Below are 22,599 nucleotides of genomic sequence, written 5' to 3'. Positions count from 1 at the left end.
TGGCTCTGTCACCATCTGGTCCATGAAACTTTCTCTTGTTCTTTTTCCATTGGTTAACTCCCAAGCACTGTACTCTATTCCTCTGGCCTGTCACAGGTTGGTATAGCTTTTCTGAGGTGATAGTATGTCTCTGTTCTTGGTATCTACCAACTGCAGGGAACACAACTGAAACTTTGTGACTGGTCCCATTTTAGCCTTCCGAGCATGAGAAATATGTACACCCTCAACCTATCACCCTCAGCAGGGGAAAATTGGAATTCATATTCATGAGAAACTCTCCACAAAGAAAACCCACCATCATTCTTTCTTTTCCTTTCTCTTGAACCTTTTATATTCTCAAAGTAGATGACAGAATACAGGAATCATGGAACTGGCTCCTGATTATCTCCTTGGAAGATTCCCCCAGGGCAGTCTGCCTTATATTTATTTTATTGAAATCTATCATATTTATTACATTTTTACACCTAAAATTCTGTTCGCAAATAATATCAGTGATAGATCATTTTTATCAATTGCTTTAGAGAATATGTAAGATCTTTAGAACGGTGCCTGCAACATAGTAGGCACTTAACAATGTCTATGTAATGACTGTATTAATAAGGTATTTTGCATCTATGAATTTGTTTAAGAAACATTTTGGGCTCTCTTGTTTGCAGCTGCTTCCTGTATTCTTGAAACAGAGCTTATCACGTAGTAGGTACTGAGTAAACATTTGTTAAATAAATAAACTAATGAAATACTTTTGAAATCTCACAGAACAAAGTAAGGCATTCAGATTTAATTTCACAAGCTCTTGTTGAATATTTGCTCTGTACCAAATGGTTGTGGTAAGCACTTCTATCCAGGGTTCCATTAATGTCCTGTCCTACCCTCTCAAGGCACTTATTAAACCGTATTACAAAAGTAAGTTTACTTCTCTGCACTCCCCACCTGAAAAGAAATGGTAAATATAAAATAATTTTGTTCTTGTTCCTTAATTTATTAAAAAGAAGAATTGACTCTTTTTTGGTTAAATTAATGTGCTGTTTAACAAAATAAAATTTTAAACCCCTTTGGGTCAAGCCTGAGTTATGTGTGACCTGCTTTACCACCTTACTAAAGATTACTGCCACTAAGCTTAATGACCCAAAATCACGTAATACCTCAGGCTGCACCAAACAAACACCCATTCCTTCTCAGAGCTGCGAAGGTAATGGTACTGAGCTGAATGTGTAGGAAACCAGGTCACACCATGGAGACTGACATTAAAAAAAAAAAAAAAGATGACATCAATTTTGTTGTTGTTGTTTTTGCCTAATAATGAAGAAATCTAAGAAGTTGAAAGTTCAGGTTAACAGCAACTTTACCAAATATTTATCCCAAGGCAGTAGAAGACAAAAAAAGATAACTGACTCTTAAAAGAAAAATAATATGCAAAAGTAAACTGTATAGAAAAAATAGCATAGGAAGGAAAAATGGAAATATACTTTTGCAAGGATCTTATGTGAAGGACACTATTAATTCATAGTAAACAAAAATAAAACAAATATTCAAAATGATAAACAAAGTAAAACAATACCAGTAATCATGTAAATGAATTAAAAAACACTAAACAGTGGCAGAAATTTTCAGATTGAATTATAAACAGAAAGCAAGGTGCAACCATATGCCGTATATTTTTAGATGCACTTTAAATTGAAAAACAATACATCAAATATAACAAATAGAAAAGCATATATCATGCCAATACTAATAAGAAAGCTGAATGTCTATATTACTCTTAGACAAAATAGATGTCAGGACATGGAGTATTATCTGAAATAAAGAGAGATATTTTAAAATGATAGTATGGTCAATTCATCAAGAAAAAATGGCAACACTAACTAAATATATATCTACCAAATAAGAAAGCTTTATAACACAGAAAGCAAGAACTAAATGGACAAGTAGATAAACATAAAATAGTATCTGGAGATCTCAACACTATTGTGCCAGTATTTGGTGCAAAAAGCATACAAAAATTTTAAAATTATCTGGAAGATAAGAACAGTGCTATCAATCAACCAAACTGAACTTATTCTTTATTTACAGGACCCTACAAAATCAACTCCAGAATATACATTCTTTTCACTTGTCAGTGGAATATTCACCAAGATAGAACATTTATTAGGCCATAAAAAAAAAAGTTTCAACAGGTTCTAAGGGATTGAAATCATACAGAGCATATTCTATAAATATAGCAGAATTAGAATAGAAATCAATACCAAAAATAGACCTGGAAAATCTTCTAATACTTAAAAATTAAGCAACACACTGCAAATTAACCAAAGTCAAAGAAGAAATAGCAAGTGAAATTAGAAAATAATTTGAATTAAATGATAATTAAGACATATCTAAAAGTGCACTAGGATGCAACTAGATCACGTCTTAAGGGAAATTTTATAGTACTGTATGCTAATACTAGAAAAGAATAAAGGTTTAAGGAGTTCCCTGGTAACGTAGTGATTAGGACTCTGGGCTTTCACTGCCAATGCCACGGACTGGGTTCAATCTCTGGTTGGGGAACATCCTGCAAGCCACATGGTGCAGCCAAGGAAAAAAAAGGAACAAAAGTTTAAAATCAGTGATCTAATCTTCCACTATAGAAGATAGAAAAAAAGAGGAAATTAAATCTGAAGTCAGTAGAAGGAAAAATAAAATAAATGTAATAGAAACCAATAAAATAGAAAATAAATAAGTATAGAGGAAATCAATAAAACCAAATTTTGGTTCTTTGAAAAGATCAATAATATTGATAAATCTTTACCTAAACTAATCAAGAAATAAACAGAGAAAACACAAATTATCAGTTTCTGGAATGAAAGAGGGAATAGCAGCATAAATCTCATAGACCTAAGAAAAAATAGAAAATCTAAGTAGTCTTATATTTATCAATGAAATTGAATTAGTAAATAAAACAGATATGATGAAGAAAGCTCCAGAGCCAGATAGTGTCACTAGTGGATTCTATCAAATAAGTAAGTAAAAAATAATAGCAATGTTGCACACTTATTTTATAAGCTCAGCAAAACCATGATCCCAAAACTTCTCAAAGACATTATAAGGAAACTAATGACCAATATTACACATGAATATGATAGAAAACATATTTTTAAGTTTTAGCCACTCAAATACTGCAATATATTAAAAGGACAATGTATAATGATTAAGAGAAGTTCATCTGAGAAATGCAAGATTAATAGTCCAATTAATATAAAGCTTTTCCCTAAGAATGGGACCAACTCAAAGTGGTATAGTAACTTATATAGTCAGTTAAGTTTTGACAAAATGTTGATAGCAGTTCAATGAGATAAGAATATTTTTCAATAAATTGTGCTGGAAAAACTAGATATGCGAGAAAATATGTAAACCCTTACCTCACACCACACACACACACACACACACACACACACACACACACACTCAAAATAAATTACAAACCTAAAGGTAAAAGGAAAAATATGATGTATAGGAGACTATCTTTATAGCCTTGGTGTAGACAAAGATTTCTGGGCTGAACTCTGAAGTACTAAGAGTAAAAGAAGAAAAAAACTTAAGATGAATTAGACTTCATCAAAATTGGATTTCTATTGGAGATATTCAAGATGGTGGAGGAGTAAGTGGATGTGGAGTTCATCTCTCTCCACAGATACATCAGGAATACATCTATAGATGCAACAATTCTCACAGAACACCAGCTGAAAACTAGAAGAACTTAGACACCAGAAAGGACTATAAAGATCCCTTCATAGCTGGTGAGGCCTGTGTTTTTTGCGCATTGCCTAAGGGAGTGTTTGCCTCGTGAAGAAGCTCAGGGTAAAGGCATGGCCGCCAAAGCAGGAGTGAGAGCAGCTTGACGCCTGGAGGGACACCCCAAAGAGGTTAATGCCACAGGAGGCCAGAGTCCTGGCCACTGTCAGTCTTACCCGAGGGCTTCGACCAGATGCATCAGGCTGTGCACTGGCTGATTGATGCCCACCTCATGGACCCCATCCTGCTTCGTGTCACTGACATAGTTGGCCTGTTGCCGGAATGAGCTGAAGTCTGAAAATTGTTCAGCAGGACAAAGCATAGCATGGTCCTCTTCTCTTGTGGTTTCAGTTATCAATGACCACTATCTTGATCATTCCATGTGGCTCACAGTGTTTTGGTGCTCCAGCTGGGAGTCAGGCCTGAGCCTCTGAGGTGGGAAAGCCAAGTTCAGGATACTGGACCACCAGAGAGGTCCAGGCCCCACGTAATGTCAATCAGCAAGACCTCTCCCAGAGGTCTCCTACTCAATGCTAAGACCCAGCTCTAATCAATGACCAGCAAGCTCCAGAGCTGGAAACCCCATGTTAAAAACTAGTAAGACAGGAACACAACCCCACTCATTAGTAGAGAGGCTGCCTAAGATAATAATAAGTTCACAGACCCTTGAAAACACACCACCAGCTGCATTTGTGCCCACAAGGAAGACAAGATCCAGCCTCATCCAACAGAACACAGGCTCCAGTCCCCTCCAACAGGAACCATACACAACCCACTGAACCAACCTCACCCACAGGGGGCAGAGAACAAAAACAACAGAAACTACAAACCTGCAGCCTGTGAAAAGGAAACCACAAAGAGAGTAAGTCAAGCAAAATGAGAAGACAGAGAAATACCCAGCAGATGAAGGAGCAAGGTAAAAATCCCACCAGACCAAACAAATGAAAAGGAAATAGGCAGACTACCTGAAAGACAATTCAGAGTAATGATAGTAAAGATGATGCAAAATGGTGGAAAGAGAATGAAGAAAATACAAGACATGTTTAACTAGGACCTAGAAGAACTAAAGAGCAAACAAACAATGATGAAAAACACAATGAATGAAATTAAAAATTCTCTAGAAGGAATCAATAGCACAATAACTGAGGCAGAAGAACGGATAAGGCATCTGAAAGATAAAATAGTGAAAATAACTACCACAGAGCAGAATAAAGAAAAAAGAATGAAAAGAATTGAGAACAGTCTCAGATACCTCTAGAACAACATTAAATGCAACAACATTCAAATTATAGAGGTCCCAGAAGTAGAACAGAAAAAGAAAGGGACTGAGAAAACATTTTAAGAGAGTATAGTTGAAAACGTCCCTAACATGGGAAATAGTCAAGTCCAGGAAGCACAGAGAGTCTCACACAGCATAAATCCAAGGAGAAACATGCCAAGACACATATTAATCAAACTATCAAAAATTAAATACAAAGAAAAAATATTAAAGGCAGCAAGAGAAAAGCAACAAATAACATACAAGGGAATCCCCATAAGGTCAACAGCTAAACTTTCAGCAGTAAATCTGCAAGCCAGAAGGGAGTGGCAGGACATATTTAAAATGCTAAGAGGGAGAAACCTAAAACAAAGATTACTCTACCCAGCAAGGATCTCATTCAGACTCAATGGAAAAATTAAAACCTTTACAGACAAGCAAAAGCTAAGAGTATTCAGCACCACTAAACCAGCTTTACAATAAATGCTACAGGAAGTTCTCTAGGCAGAAAATACAAGATAAGGAAAAGACTTAAAAAAACAATTAAGAAACAATTAAGAAAATGGTAAAAGGAACATACATATTTATCATACATATTTATCATTACCTTAAATGTAAATGGATTAAATGCTCCAACCAAAAGACACAGACTGTCTGAGTGGATACAAAAACAAGACACGTATATATGCTGTCTAAAAGAGACCCGCTTCAGACCTAGGAACACATACAGACTGAAAGTGAGAAGATGGAAAAAGATATTCCATGCAAACGGAAATCAAAAGAAAGCTGGAGTAGCAATTCTCATATCAGACAAAATAGAATTTAAAATAAAGTCTATTACAAGACACAAAGAAAGACACTACATAATAATCAAGAGATCAATCTAAGAAGAAGATACAACAGTTGTAAATATTTATGCACCCAATATAACAGCACCTCAATACATAAGGCAAATACTAACAGCCATAAAAGGGGAAATTGACAGTAACAGATTAACAGTAGGGAACGTTAACACCCCAATTTCACCAATGGACAGATCATTCAAACTGAAAATAAATAAGGAAACACAAGCTTTAAATGACATATTAAAAAGTTGGACTTAATATATAATTATAAGACATTCCATTGGAAAACAGCAGATTACACATTCTTCTCAAATGCACATGGAATATTCTCCAGGATAGATGACATCTTCGATCACAAATCAAGCCTTGGTAAATTTAAGAAAATTGAAATTGTATCAAGTATCTTTTCCAACCACAACACTATGAGACTACATATCAGTTACAGGAATAAAAAAACTGTAAAAATACAAACACATGGAGGCTAAACAATACACTTTTAAATAACCAAGAGATCACTGAAGAAATCAAAGAGGAAATCAAAAATTACCTAGAAACAAATGACAATGAAAACACTATGACCCAATACCTATGGGATGCAATAAAAGCAGTTCTAAGAATGAAGTTTATAGCAATACAATCATACCTCAAGAAACAAGAAACATTTCAGTTAAACAACCTAACATTACACCTTAATAAATTAGAGAAAGAAGGACAAAAGTCCCCAAAGTTTGCAGAAGGAAAAAATAATAAAGATCACATCAGAAATAAATGAAAGAGAAATGAAGGAAACAATAGCAAAGATCAATAAAACTAAAAGCTGGTTCTTTGAGAAGATAAACAAAATTGATAAACCATTAGCCAGACTCATCAAGAAAAAAAGGGAGAAGACTCAAATCAGCAGAATTAGAAGTGAAACAGGAGAAGTAACAACTGACACTGCAGAAATACAAAGGATCATGAGAGATTATTACAAGCAACTATATGCCAATAAAATGGACAACCTGGAAGAAATGGACAAATTCTTAGAAAAGCACAACCTTCTGAGACTGAACAAGGAAGGAATAGAAAATATAAGCAGATCAATCCCAAGCACTGAAATTGAAACTGGGATTAAAAATCTTCCAACAAAAGCCCAGGTCCAGATGGCTTCACAGGTGAATTCTATCAAACATTAAGAGTAGACCTAACATCTATCCTTCTCAAACTCTTCCAAAGTATAGCAGAGGGAGGAACACTCCCAAACTCATTCTACAAGGCCACCATCACCCTGATACCAAAACCAGACAAAGATGTCACAAAAAAAGAAAATGACAGGCCAATATCACTGATGAATAGAGATGCAAAAATGCTCAACCAAATACTAGCAAACAGAATCCAACAGCACATAAAAAGGATCATACACCTTGATCAAGTGGGGTTTATCCCAGGAATGCAAGGATTCTTCATTATACAGAAATCAATCAGTGTGATAAGCCATATTAACAAATTGAAGGAGTAAAACCATAAGATCATCTCAATAGATGCAGAAAAAGTTTCTGACAAAATTCAACACTGATTTATGATAATAACTCTCCAGAAAGTAGGCATAGAGGGGACTTACCTGAACATGATAAAAGTCATATATGACAAACCGACAGCCAACATTGTTCTCAAAGGTGAAAAACTAAAACCATTTCCACTAAGATCAGGAAAAAGACAAGGTTATCCATTCTCACCACTATTATTCAACATAGTTTTGAAATTCCTAGCTATGGCAATCAGAGAAGAAAAAGAAATAAAAGGAATCCAAATTGGAAAAGACGTAAAACTGTCACTGTTTGCAGATGACATGATACTATACATAGAGAAACCTAAAGATGCTACCAGAAAACTACTAGAGCTAATCAATGAATTTTGGCAAAGTAGCAGGATACAAAATTAATGCGCAGAAATGTCTTACATTCCTATACACTAATGATGAAAAATATGAAAGAGAAATTAAGGAAACGTTCCCATTTACCACTGCAACAAAAAGAGTAAAATGCCTAGGAATAAACCTACCCTAAGGAGACAAAAGACCTGTATGCAGAAAACTATAACACACTGATAAAAGAAATTAAAGATAATACCAACAGATGGAGAGATATACCATATTCTTGGATTGGAAGTATCAACATTGTGAAAATGACTATACTACCCAAAGCCATCTACAGAATCAATGCAATCCCTATCAAACAACCAATGGCATTTTTCACAGAACTAGAAGAAAAAATTTCAGAATTTGTATGGAAACACAAAAGACCCTGAAGAGCCAAAGCAATCTTGAGAAAGAAAAATGGAGCTGGAGGAATCAGGCTCCTAGACTTCACACTATACTACAAAGCTATGGTAACCAAGACAATATGGTACTGGCACAAAAACAGATATATAGATCAATGGAACAGGATAGAAAGCCCAGAGATAAACCCATGCACGTATGGTCACCTTATCTTTGACAAAGGGTGTAAGAATATACAATGGAGAAAAAACAGCCTCTTAATAAGTGGTGCTGGGAAAACTGGACAGCTACATATAAAAGAATGAAATTAGAACACTTCCTAACACCACACGCAAAAATAAACCCAGAATGGATTAAAGATCTAAATGTAAAGCCAGACACTATAAAACTCTCAGAGGAAAGCATAGGCAGAACACTCTATGACATAAATCACAGCAAGATCCTTTATGACCCACCTCCTAGAGAAATGGAAATAAAAACAAAAATAAACAAATGGGACCTAGTGAAACTTAAAAGCTTTTGCACAGCAAAGGAAACCATAAGCAAGATGAAAAGACAAAGCTCTGAATGGGAGAAAATATTTGCAAATGGAACAACCGACAAAGAATTAGTATCCAAAAAATACATGCAGCTCAATATCAAAAAACAAACAACCCCATCCAGAAATGGGCAGAGGACCGAAATAGACATTTCTCCAAAGAAGATCTACAGATTACCAACAAACACATGAAAGGATGCTAAATGTCACTAATCATTAGAGAAATGCAAATCAAAACTACAATGAGGTATCACCTCACACCAGTCAGAATGACTATATCAAAAAATCTACAAATGTTAAATGCTGGAGAGGGTGTGGAGGAAAGGGAACCCTCTTGCACTGTTGGTGGGAATGTAAACTGGTACAGCCACTATGGAAAACAGTATGGAGGTTCCTTAAAGAACTAAAAATAGAACTACTATATGACACAGCAATCCCACTACTGGGCATATACCCTGAGAAAACCATAATTCAAAAAGAGTCATGTATCAAAATGTTCAATGCAGCAGTTTTTAGTATAGCCAGGACATGGAAACAACCAAAATATCCATCAACAGATGACTGGATAAAGAAGATGTGGCACATATATACAACGGAATATTGCTCAGCTATAAAAAAGAAATGAAATTGAGTTATTTGTAGTGAGGTGGATGGACCTAGAGTCTTTCATACAGAGTGAAGTAAGTCAGAAAGAGAAAAACAAATACCATATGCTGACACATATATATGGAATCTAAAAAAAGAAAAAAATGATTCTGAAGAACCTAGGAGCAGGACAGGAATAAAGACACAGACATTGAGAATGGATTTGAGGACACAGGAAGAGGGAAGGGTAAGCTGGGACGAAGTGAGAGAGTGGCATTGATGTATATACTACCAAATATAAAATAGCTGGTGGGAAGCAGCTGCAGCACAGGGAGATCAGCTTGGTGCTGTGTGACCACCTAGAGGGGTGGGATGAGGAGGGTGGGAGGGAGATGCAAGAAGGAGGGGATATGGGGATATATATATACATATAATTCATTCACTTTGTTATACAGCAGAAAATAACCAACAATGTAAAGCAATTATATTCCAATAAAGATTTTTTTTAAAAATTTGGACTTTTATTAATCAAAAGACACAATCAAAAAAATGACTAAAGTCACACAATGGAAGAAAATATTTGGAGTATAAATTGGATAAAGGATTGTATCCAGAATATATAAAGAACATCTAAAACTCAAAAATAAAAAGTCAAGAAACCTATAGAGAAAAGGCAGGGGTGGGTGGAAAGTAAAATACTTGAGCAGACATCTCACAAAGGAAGATAGGCAAATGATCATGAAGTGCATGACAAAGTGCTCAACATCATTAGTCATCAGGAAAGTAGAAATTAACATCACATGGAGATACTGCTACACACTAAAGTGGCTACAATTTTAAAGACCAAACATACCAAGTGTTGAGGTTAAGGAGCGACTGGAACTCTCATACACTGTGGTGAGTGTGTCAAATGGTACAAACTCCTTTGGAAATGTAACAAACTCTTGATACATGCAATAATTTGGAATGAATCTCAAAACATTGTGCTGAAATAAAAACAAGTACAAAAAGGTATATACTGTATGATTCCATTTATATGAAGTTCTAGGCAAAGGTAAACCAACAGTGAAATAGATCAAAACAGTGGTTGCTTTAGGGGAAAAGGATGTGCAGGATTTTCTTCTCTTGCTTTTTAATCTGTGAAAATAATAATATCACACACACTGCTTGTTAAGTCACACACTGCTTTTTAAGTGCAGTGTAATATATAAACTATGTTCTGTATTGCATGTCCTAATTAATTAATCCTCATGACACTTTATGAAGTAGGTACTGCTATTATCTCCATTTTATGCCTTATTTAAGAAACTCAGTCACAGAATTATGTAATTTGCCTACGGTCACAAAGCTAGCAAATGGTGGAGCTCAATTACAAACTCAGATAATCAGAATGTGGATTTGTGCCTGAGTCCGAGGATATCAGTGGTATCTAGAACATGTTATGTTGTAGTGAGGACCACTATTGGATCATTTAAACAATGTGTGGGACACGTGGTAGGTGCTTAATGCTGGGATGGGATTAAGAGAGAATGCTTCTGTCTTGCAATCCAGCATTGCTTATGATTAAGTCAGTTAGGCAGTGTGTTTTGCTGTCTCCCTAAGCCATGCCCACCAATCTTGCCACTATCAATCAACAGTTGATATTTAGACCTTATTTGCATTACCCTTTTATCATATTTTCCAATCCAGATAGTGAAACCAGAGTGGGGGTGAGGAAAAGTAGTATTTACTGCTCCTATCCCATCTCTTGAACCCTAGTACTGCTCAGCTTTTGTTTTTCTGTTATGGGCTATGAGATTTCTTCTGCACTGCAGATCTCAGTCCAAACTCCTTAGATGTTTAGAAGCCAAAAGATGGCTTCTAGGTAAAATGAAGGTAATTTCATTTGAAGGTAAATTGTTTGAAGGCATCATCTTGTTTTTCTGAGTCACTTCTTTCAAACTTTCTTACCCAATTAATTATAACATTCCTCCAGGAATAGCTAAGCCAGGATTGCCCTTGCCTCACCTATCCTGGCCAACATGTACACTTGATTCCAGAAAGAGAAAACTCTCCAAGTCACCCTGAGTTTGGAGGAGCTGGTACCAAGATGATTCAAGCAGAGAGATATTTAAAACAGACTCAACCTCACAGGGCCTTTCTGAACTCACGCCATTCAAACCTGAGAGAGATCATTTCTCATTAATGTTGCCACTGAGATTCTCACATGACATTATTACACTGTGTCCTTCCCATCCTGAGAACATATCTAGTTCTTGGATTGGAAATGAAGACTCCAGCTCCCTCAGTGAACTGCTAATGTTTGATGTGTTCTCCAATCTCATTCTTCTTGCTCTGCCAAATTGAGTGAAATACTTTCACCACTGTCCCTAAGGCCTATAGCACATACACATACACATGTATTTATATATATTTTAGTGGAGCCAGATTTGGAAATGAACAAAACAATTACAATGCAACCAGATGAATTCCATCCATAGAAAGATTCAGACTGGGGAAAAAAAATTATCCCTGTTCAGTGTGGTCTCTGAACATAAGTTCATTTATTCCTTCATCCATTCCACAAATACTTACTGTGTGCCAAGGAGGGTATTTAATACCAAGAATACAGAATCCTTTCTCTCAAAGAGTTTATAGTATAGAGGGGTTGATACCCAAGTAAATCACTGAGTATATGATCATATATGATAAATCATTATACAGTTTATCCTTGAACAATTCCAGGATCAGGGACGCTGACCCATCACATGGTCGAACATCTGAAAATCTGCGTATAACTTATAGTTGGCCCTCCTTATACACGGTGTCTCTGATAGCCTCGGTTCCACATCTGTGGATTCAACCAACCATGGATTGTGTAGTACTGTAATATCTACTATTGAAAAATAGCTGCATAATAATGGACCCATGCCGTTCAAATCCATGTTGTTCAAGGCTCTACTGTATTTCATGCATTGAACATGTAATACAGGATAGAAAAGAGGGAACACAGAACGTGCAGGAAATGGAAAGTTGGCATCTAACCCACACCTCAAGCTAAGGAAATGATTTCAGGTGAGAAGACCTTTGAACTGAACATTAAAATGCCTGGGGGTTGACCAGTAAGAAGAGAAAAGGAGGTTCCCATTTGAGAGAAGAACATGTGCAAGACACTGAGGTATCAAATGGCAAGTCATTAGATTACATTTGAGGAACTAAAAGAAAATTTCATGACTAGAGAGAACTGTATACAAATAGTTTATCCTCCAGCAGATAATTGGCATGATTCAGTATGCAAAATACTGTAGAGTAGTTTAGAAAGATACAAAGAAAAGATTTAGTTATTGACCCAAAAAAGACTACCATTTTGCTGGGACAGATGATTGTCATGAATAAAATAATATTTACCAAGAAACATAAAGAAAGGAGAAACAGGACAACCACTCATAATTGGAACTGGAATTGTTAGAATTCTCTGGAAAATGGAATAATTTTGTTGACTGAATTTTTCTAGCAAATTGATCATTTTTTTCATCAGTACTCTTGAAACTCCTTCTTAAAAATTGATACAATCTCTTATATTAAATATATAAAAATTTAAAATGATGCCTAGTAAAAACAGTAGTATTAGTAGTAGCAGTAATAGTAGTAGTAGAAAGTATTTCTAAAAATAGTAATAGTAGCAATGGTAGAAGTAGTTGCAGTAGCAGTATTTATAGCAGTATAGTAATAGTTACAGTAATATTAACATTATAGTAAGTGTAACATACCAAGCAAAATATAATTTTGCTTTGTTGGCCCTGAACCATGTAAAATCTTAGAGTCCTTACTAAAAGTAGTAATGCTCTTTCCACAGGTGTGTAACTGAATGCTATGGGAGACTTTAACCTAATCAGAGAAGTTGAGGTAAAGAAACCTCAGAGATAAGGTACCTGAAATGTAGTTGTAAAAAATCTCTGCTATCAACTCAATTGTCATCTCCTTCAAGCCTCATTTCCAAATTCCCTAAATCTCTACTCTGGCAAAATTATCACTTCCTCCCTCTGCTCACAAAACACTTTTGATATGACACAGTTCTCTGTCATAACTGTAGAGATTTCTGTTTTTCATCTGGACAGTTGCATTTTGAAGACTGTGATTCATGTCCTGTTCATGTGGGTGTTTCAGGCATTCAACAGAGTACCTAGATCATATTAATAGTAAAAGTTCAATTAAAAACCATTGCACTTAACTGAATCTCCTTGTTATTTGTCTCCTTCTACAGAATATAAGGAATGGTAAAACTCTGGTCAAGTGTAATTTAAAATGCCTAGACTCTGATATTTGAAGTTTTACTCTTCTCAAGGAATAAGTAGGTATTATAGGTAGAGTCCATCTATAATAAACATAGAAAACATTATGTCTCAGTGCATAATCACACAGTTCACATTATACAGTCATTCAAGCAGGACCAGATTCAGAGAACCAAAGTTCAGAGAACATCTTAGTGTTTTAAAAAGTATCATAAATCAATTGAAAAAAGAGAAAAATCTCAGCTTCAGTAAGGAGTGTCCTTAAGATGTTGAGGGGAATGAACATTGGGGTACGGGGTCCTTCACAGAGGGAACTCACAGAGGAGATACATATAGAATAAACCAAAAGTTATAGTATGACATGGTAAATTCTCCAATAAAATGAAATAACTAAAATGTGTTGAATGCTTACTATGTGCTATTAACTACCTAAAGAGCTTTATATATATACATGAATCCACTGTAGTCTCAAAAAACTGTATATCAGGGAAGAATATAGGGCTCATTCTATTGATAGGTAATCCAATAGAAAGAATTTAATACAGAAATCTAGTTACAAATGTACTGGGAAATCTGAATAACCAAATAGAGAATGGGAAGACAACCCATAGATTAGCAGAAATATGAGGACACAACCACACCTAGGGTGTTATAGGTTGGGAGACACAGGACCAGGGTGTATGTTATCAGAGCTGAGGAGCCAGAACAACAGAAGAAACTGGATCCACAATGGAGGCTACCCATCAGGAACTGGGACCCTGAAAGAATGACTCCAACCACATGACTTCTCCCTTCCATGGCACTCCAATCTCTTTCCAGTGCCTACCATTAACTGAACACAGCAAGAGGTAAGAGAGCCTAGGAATTAAATATTGAGAGGAAAGGTGAGTAATGGATCTGAGACCAAACTGGTAAGTGACCAGCACAAAACCAATGACATGGGTGCTATTATAAGGCTCATTATACAGATAGGAAAACTAAGTCACAGGGGAAAGAAATTACCTGCCCAAAATCACAGAGTTGAATTCCAGAGCCCATGGAGAAATAGTATTGTGCAATGGGAACCTTAACTCAGTTGAGGAGAGTTGAGGGATAGAGAGGGCAATGGGCAGGGACAGCTCCCCAGGGACCAAAGTAAATGGACCTTGTTCCAAGAACAAAATCATGGATGAGATTCAAGCCCAGAAAATGTGTAACCTCAGGAACTAGCAAATAGCACAGCACCTGGTACATATAAAGTGTTTAATACATTAATCTATTGAACTAATAGATGAATGGGCTCTTTAAGTTGAACACTGTCTGGGGTGGAGAAAAGTGTTCAACCCCAAAACTAAAAGGGGTGACTCTCCTTCATCAAAGTGCTCTATGTCCCTGTCAGCCTAAGAAGGAAAAGAAGATGATGGGTAGAAGACGATGGCTAATGTTTACTGAGCCATTGCAGCATCATGCAAGTGCATTATGGGAATTATCTCATTTATTCCACAGCAACCTAATGATATGGGGACTATTATTATATCCATCTGATAGATGAGGAAACTAAGGCTCCCAGAGTCATGTAACTTACTCAGTAATTAGGTCAAACACTAATTAGGAAAGCCAAAATTCAAACCCAAAGCCTTCTAATTTAGCATAAGTCCTTCCTACCTCAGTTTGGATTGGCCAAGAAACTAGGGTAAACAGAAACTGCAAAAAGGAAGGGGAGGATGCCTAATTAACCCATTTACAGAGAACTAAGGAAAAAAGGGGCAGGGGAATGGGGTTGCTGGCTGATAGGAACCTAATAACAAAAAATGAAATTATAGAGAAGCCGACAAAAGTCCTTTTCAAATTCTCCCTTCACAAAGGCAACTCCACTGTACTTTAATCTTTGACCTGGACCCATGCAATTAATTCCACATCATATTTCTGCATATTGCTCTCCAAGGAGAATCGAGTTTACACTTCCCCCCAATCCAAATCATAACAGTACTTAATTAGGTGATAATTTATGTATTACTTAGCATGAACTTTTGGCACTTGCTGAAGGAGGCTGTACAAGTGTACACATGTTATCACCTGACTACATAAAGTAACAGGGCCTGATCATTGGTGAGGTGTCTTGGGCTTTACAAAATATCAAATGACTTTTATAACCCTGTAGTACCTGGCTTTCTAGCAGGCAGAATTGTCTCTAGTGTGTATTAATATACTGAATATTATACCCACATGCACTTAAAACACTGATTCTGAGCACTTCAAAAAAACAAGGAGCCTAGAAAATCAGAGAAACAGCTGTTAGATGAATAGTAGGCCTTCTCAGAGTCCATCATTCAACTTTAGGGAAATCGTGCAACAGCAGAAGAGAATCGTTCATACCTGCTCCGGGGAAAATAAACAGAACATTCCCTGCTAGCAGACATGGTCTGTGGTGATAATGAGGCTCTGAACACTTGGCTTCAACCCTCATGTCCCAGCCTTGTCGACGAGCCTGACCCAGAAATGATTCTTTTCTAGGCACCCTGTGAGGGCTGAGCAGTCATGACTGTATGGCCCGCAAACATTGGGGATGCTCATTTAAATAACACATGCTTGTCAAGAGAAGGAAAATCCTGAAAGATGTCAGATGCCTGGACTTCAGTGAGTGGCCAAGGTGGAGTTCAAGCCCCTGGCAGGATAGAACCAAGAAGACCGTCTTCCAGTAGTTCTTGATTCTCACTATGCTCAAAAAGAAGAAAGAAACACGAAGGGACATGATTTTGGCTTCTGCATTGCATCTGTCGTCTCTCTAAACTAGAATCAATTCATAGGGAAAGCACAGTCACAGACATGGTCCTCTTTTGTTAACTCCGGGAAGAAACAAGACAGAGAGAACACAGAACAAGACCTGTGTTCCATTTTGAGTGCCACCAGTTCACTCCAGGCCCGTGGTCCTCAGGGGACTAGACAAAGTAGCTGGTATCTGAGAACCTAAGACGGAAGGAAATCCACAAAGATGACTCATACCATAAGTTGTGATCCTCATACACCACTGACAGCTGTTCCCAGCAACTGCAGATCCCTCCTTAAGTCTGTTCCCTTTCTGAGCCAGGTCCATCTGGCACATCATCCTTAGGCCCATCTAGCTCAGGCCTTGCTCCAGCTTCATGGGATGAGACTTTGACTTGTTTCCTGCAGCTCTGACTCTCTATAAGCCCTAAGGACTGCAATGTGAGTGCTGTTCCTGGCTCCTTCCACTTCTGCCTGCCTCACTGAGACCACCACATACTTGTACTGTCTCCTCAGCTTATCTGGCTCTCTGCTTGGGGAACCCTCTTCAGAAGCAGAGCTGTGGTCAAAAGGAAAGCAGGTAGAGGCTTAAAAAAATTCCACTACGAGATTAAAATTAAAAATGAACCATTTTCCCCCTTCCTGGTATGTTTCAGTCAAAAATAAAGGTAATATATTCCTAGATATTACCCTTACACAAATATTAGAAATCTAGTGAGTCTGAAATCATGTTGAAATCAAGTCTACAATAGTTTTACAAACTGTATGCTTGTTCTCTCTCCAGTAATTATTTTAACATTGAAAATAACTAAAACATTGTTCTGGATGCTATGAGGAAAACAAAGATAAGTAATGTGTACTGTCTTTATAGCATTTGCAACCCAGCTGAGGAATTAAGATACTAGTACTTTGGCCCCAGAAAATCCAGAATCATAGCTGACTGGGATCTCTGAGCTGGAAGATTTCTCAATGATCACCCAGTCTAACAGTCTAATCTGCCTCTGCTTGAGCATCTCAAGTGACAGAGAACTCGTGACATTTTTTAAAAATTTTTGATTGGAGAATAGTTGATTTACAATGTTGTGTTACTTTCTGCTGTACAGCAAAGTGAATCAGTTATACATATATCCACTCTGTTTTAGATTCTTTTCCCATGTAGGTCATTACAAGGTACTGAGTAGAGTTCACTGTGCTATTCAGTAGGTCCTTATTAGTTATCTATTTTATACATAGTAGTGTGTATACATCAATCCAAATCTTCCAATTTATCCCTCCCTGCCCTTTCCCCTGGTAACCATAAGATTGTTTCCTACATTGTTTCTACATTGTTTCTATCTCTGTTTTGTAAATAAGTTCATTTGTACCATTTTTTTTTTAGGTTCCACATATAAGCGAATATCATATGGAGAACAGTATAGAGGTTCCTTAAATAACTAAAAATAGAGATACCATATGATCTAGCAATCCCACTCCTGGGCATATACCCAGAGAAAAATCATAATTCAAAAGAGACATGCACCCCAGTGTTCATTGCAGCACTACTTACAATAGCCAGGACATGGAAGCAACCTAAATGTCCATTAACAGAGGAATGGATAAAGAAGATGTGGTACATATATACAATGGAATATTACTCAGCCATTAAAAAGAACGAAATAATGTCATTTGCAGCAACATGGAGGGACCTAGAGATTGTCATACTGAATGAAGCAAGTCGTGACATTTTAGTTCAAATCATTTCATCTTTGAACAATTCTGAACACATTTTACATAAAATGGTAATGTGTCCATTTGGGCCATCTGCCAATAGGTTTACTCTAGAATCTCTTAGGAAAATCTAAATATTCTCTATTAGTCATGCTGAGCATCAATTACTTAAAACTATTTGTCACCTGTACTCCTATAAAATTCTTCTCTTTTTCAGTCATGATCTCTCTAATTCCTTGAATCATTTTTATGTTACATAGTTTTATGTCTCTTCATAATCATTCTGTTCACTTTTCTCTAATTCTTTTCAAATTTCCTACTCTTTTGAGAATATGAAAAAAAATGTCAATATATGAGTAATTAAATAATTAAAGTAGAGAGGAATTGGCTCACACCTCTTTTTTCCTAAGTACTACATTTTAGTGAAACAACATTTAGTGTTTTGAGAGCCACATCATACATATGGAGCTTACAGCAACGTAAATCTTTAAGAGTGCCCATGTGATGATAAGATTCATTTATCTCTATGGTTGGTTTGGAGAAGCCAACCATTTGCCACAGAATAATTTATATTGAGTCCACCTATCCAGTTTGTCTTACTAATCCTGTACCTCCATTCTGTCACCTAACCTTCCAGCCTAGTCCATTTCCTCCATCCAGGTCTTGTGAACCAATATGTTTAGCAGATTTGCTACAGTTGATATGTTAGTGAAGACAGGGCTAAGGACAAGCTCTAGAACACACTGCAAGAACAGTCCTTCTGTTCTGGAAACAATCTTCCCAGAATCCACCTCCTTCATACCAACTGTACCTCTACTACCCTCTTCCAAGCTATCATCATATTTCAACAAGACTAGTGTAAACACAAAGTTTAACCCTCCTCCCTGATTCTGCCCTTGCTCCCCCCATAGTCCATACCAACACTACAGCCAGAGAGATTCTGTTAACACTGAGACAGATCATCTCTCTTCTGCTATCAATCCTCTAATAGCTTCCCTTCTCAATCTCAGTAAGAGGTGAAGCCCTTTCAATGTCTGGCAAAGTCCACCATTCAGCTTCCACCTCACCTACTGCCATGCTCACCTTCAAGCACTCAGCTCAGCCCAACTGCCCCCCGTGCTTATCCCCAGACACACTGGGCAAGCTCTGTCCTTTCCGTCTTTGCACTTGCTCTTTCTTCTGGTCCTCCCATCAGATCCTCCATGGCTCATCCCTCACCACGTCAAGTCGTTTCAATACCACCTGCTCATTATGAACTACCTTGGCCAACCTATGTAAAGCTATACTCTCCTGGCACACCCATCCCTGTGCCCTGCTTTGCTTCTCTCCACAGACCATATCAATATCACCTTCTAACATAAAATCAAGTTCACTTTAAATTTTCATTTCAGTCAAGTCATTGACTGTCTTGACTAGAATGTGAAACATTGAGGTATGTTGTTTACATCATGATGCCTCTCTAATGCCCTGTGGCACCTGATCCAAGGTAGGTATTCAACACATATTTGTTGAGTGAATGAATGACTCACTAGTGACATAAACTAGTAGCTTATTTGTAGTGATAGTTTTCCTTAGTCATTTGTTTAAAGAGCAGGAGCATTCCTGGGCTGTGTGGGTTTGACCAGAAGTGAGTACTAAATTAAAAAAATTTAAACCTTGGGGCACTGAATGACTCCTATACAAACTTTCTTTTTTGCTTTCAATTTTTATTTTTCTCACCTTGATGAAACTACCCAGTTTTTTTCTTTTCTAAGATGGCAGAAGAGCTTCTCTCCCTCTTTACCCCTCCCTCCTCCCTCCTTCCTTTCTTCCCTTCCCCTTCCTCCCTCTCTCTGCCGCCATCCCTCCCACTATCTCTCTCTCTCTCTCTCTCTCTCTCTCTCTCTCTCTCTCTCACACACACACACACACACATACACACACACACACGCATGTGCACACACACACACACACACACACACACACTTCTAGACAAGTCGAGCAGCACTTCTGAATGTAGTCACTCTACAACAGTTTTTCTGCATGTCTGTATTGGCATCTGATTCTTGACTGTAGCTCCACCTCAGATGAGAGGATAACACGAAAGACCCAAAGCAGATGTTCTGTTTCAGAACACCCGCTATGTTCCCTTCAAAACAGTCAAGTGATCCCATTAAACAGGGAAGTGAGATGAATTCAGTGTGATTTCTTTTGTAAAACAATTCTGTTTCCCAGAGTTGGTGTGGATGCTTTATAGCAGATGTACCTGGATTCCATCCTATTTTACCATCTGTTAATTCTGTGAAGGCTGGACAAGACCCTGCATCTCTCTAAGTCTCAATTATCTCATCTGTATGATTAGGTTAATATTAATTTTTTATGCCAGGCTCTGTGATAAATGCTAGTGATAAAAAAAAAATCCTAGTCCTTTTCATCATAGGGTCCAAGTCTGGAACAGAGAAGGCAGGACAGGGAATAGATATACAGAGTGATAACAGTTCTGATTGGGGTATTTAGAAGGAGTTAGGGAGATAGGAAGGAGGGGAACACCTAGGTCTGGTTGAGCATGGAATCAGGAGTGGGTAGATATTGAGAGAGCCTTTGCAGGAAATTATGTGAGCAGAGTTATGATTTAGAGAGCTCATTCTAGCACTAAAGTGAAGGGTACACTTAAGATCAGCATGGAGAGGACAAGTCTCAAAGCAGGGTCTCAAAGCATTTTCTCAGACTCTAAGTTGCATCTCTATCCCTAAGCCACACGGGTAGCCCTCTTCTCATTAGCTCTCCCATCTTGACTGAAATGACCACGTTCCACCCTTAGCCCCAAACCATGAAAGCTGCATACTCAGACTTTCATTATGGACTATCACCTATACCCCCAAATCCCACCCACAGACTTAGAGGCTTTCCTTCTCTCAATGGCCTCATTAACCAGGCAGCACATTGGAGAAGGCAAAGGAAAGGCCTCAGGCTAAATGTGTCCTGTGCTTTCACTGAAATTTCATTTGTACATCAATTAAACCATAGACCTAGAACCCCACAAGAAACAAAGATGGCCTTATTTTCCATGTTTTCTGAGTAATTGTCAATGTAAGTCTTTGTGCTGTCTACCTAAAAGATCTCAGAAGTCTGGAGATGTCGCCATAACATTTCAACCTCCCTTTAAAAGCTAGCAACTGATTTAGGATAGGAGTTACAAGCAGGAGACTCATGATCAGGCATTTGGGGTTCAAGTCCCAGGTCCACCACTTTCTAGCTAGAGGATGCAAGACAGATAGCTCAGCCTTCCTGGACCTCATTATCATCAAATGAAATTGGAGGGCAATGATGATACCTACCTCACAGATGGTTCAAATTGTATACCATGTTGCATAGTGCCTGCAACATAGAAAGCACTCAGTGAACGTTAGCTAGTATTATTATTTATTTTACTATTTATTAATTTCATATTATTTATTTTATTATTTATTAATTTTAGCTTCTTTTAAAAAAATGGAATATATCCCCTACCCTGGACTTTGTGACGGGTTTGAGAATTATAAAGAGAAATGAGTAGCTGCCCTTCACCCCCAAGTAGTTCAGAGTCCAGATGGATAAAGTATCAGCAAGGATCAGGAGCAGAAAGCAGACAATGTTCCCAGTATGATTTGTGAGTAGACTTTGTAAAAGAGACTATTTACAGAGATATGGTCAGGTCTAAAGAAACCACCTGGGATGTTGAACCACCCAGAGACCAGCAAAGCAGGAAAATGTAACCACACATAGGCTTGAAGGGGCAAGAAAGGAAACAGTGATACTAGAGGGATCCCAGCTAAGACGGGAGTCCTTGAAAAGGGATCATCTGACACAGCCAGAAGCATCCTGAATCAGGAAGGGAGGGAAAGAAATAAATGCATCATCCTCCATCTTTTCCCTCTCTGCTGTATCCTCTCTGTGTTTCCCACTGGCTGGACTCAACCAGAAGGCAGAAAGCAAAGGAGTCTGGGTGGAGCAGATCTCAGAGCCAACTTTCTGGGGCAGGGAAGAGGGAAAGAAGGGAGAGAGTATACAGGTAAGGGGAAATGGAGGTTAACCGGCACAAGAAACAAACCACGGTCATTTTACTATACATCAGTGCTTGTGCTGATTGCTTTGCATAAATCATCTCTCACAGTCAAAACAAAACTGAGAATAAGGTATGTATATTTCCCCACACTTCTCAAAAGAAGAAGCTGAGACTTCAAGACATAAAGTGGCTTTTCTAAATCCATACTGTCCAGTTTCATCTTGCTATTTGACACATGACAGGTACAGCTTCCATGGGGTCACAATGCCCGTTTCACATATTAAACAAATATTTATTGAGTTCTATAGGAGACACTGTCATATTCACCCAATATTGAATCTTCTCCCTATGTTTTCCATCCTACTTGCACAGTTAGGTGTAGCCATGAGGTTGATTATCTCCAATAAATCATGAGTGGAAGTTACATGTATCAGTTCCAGGTTGGGACCATGAAAAGGCTATGCATAAATCTTGAGTCTCTCTCCCTTTCTTCCACAGACATAGCACTGAGGAGATTAGAAATTCCAGATCATACAGCTAGGAGATATGCACAAGGCTCCTTCAGCCTGGGCCCCTTAAGTGACTGTGGAGAAGTGCCTAC

This window comes from Grampus griseus, assembly GCF_964374135.1.
Source record: "Grampus griseus genome assembly, chromosome: 4".
NCBI classification, from domain to species: domain Eukaryota; kingdom Metazoa; phylum Chordata; class Mammalia; order Artiodactyla; family Delphinidae; genus Grampus; species Grampus griseus.
Note: the sequence above shows the minus strand (reverse complement) of the source record.